The sequence below is a fragment of the Brassica oleracea genome, chromosome C9 (genome assembly GCF_000695525.1).
Source record: "Brassica oleracea var. oleracea cultivar TO1000 chromosome C9, BOL, whole genome shotgun sequence".
NCBI lineage: Eukaryota > Viridiplantae > Streptophyta > Magnoliopsida > Brassicales > Brassicaceae > Brassica > Brassica oleracea.
Genome location: NC_027756.1, coordinates 12,126,520 through 12,127,388, shown reverse-complemented (window position 1 = coordinate 12,127,388; position 869 = coordinate 12,126,520).

The window sequence follows — 869 nt, the reverse complement described above, 5'->3', positions numbered from 1 at the left end:
GGGCGATTTTATACATATATCTGAAGGAACTCTTTGTTTCCTTCGCCCATTGTTTCAATATGGAAACAATTCATTCTTATATCTTTAAAACTCAATAGGCTGCTCTTGCTCTTAGAGCTGGGTGAATATAAGGCATCACTGTTTTCTAGATGCATACCCTTAGGCAATAATATATTAGCCTAGCCATAGTCTTCTTTCAGACTGGCGATACCTGATTTAGTACTTATATTGGCGTTTTTCAGTGTACTCATATAGAAAATTCATTCATTCATTTAATTTAAGCAGACAATGTAATAGAAATAAATTCAAGGAGATAAAAATCAGAGAAAGCATACAATCAAAGCAATCACACAAGTTTGATGTCGAAATCATATTATCAACTTGATTATTTTAGGCAATCATAAGTCTCATATTCCATAAGATCATCTTGATCATGTTCGAAATTATTTTCACCATCTTTATAGACCAAGTGGGTTTCAGAATTCTTTCCTTTCAGACTCTCTTTGATAGATGTCACAAAAATGTTTGGGAGTCCTTCATATCTTAGCCCAATGGTTCTCCATTCCACATCTATGGCACACTGATTTGGTCGAGCTTTGTGGTTTAAATGACATACCACGGCCACTGCCTTGACCATGGCTCAAATTGGGTTGATACCCACGGCCTCTGCCATAGTGATTCCAACGGCCTCTGCCATAGTGATTCCCATGGTCAAATGTGTTTTAGTGGTCATGGCCACGTCCTTTCCACCATCCACGGCCATGACCGTGTGGTCTATCATTCTGGACGTGGTTACCTTTTTTTTCTGCGGCCTTATTGGTATCAGGTAATGGGGTTAATCCAGGAGGTCTCAATTCACTGTTTCTCAT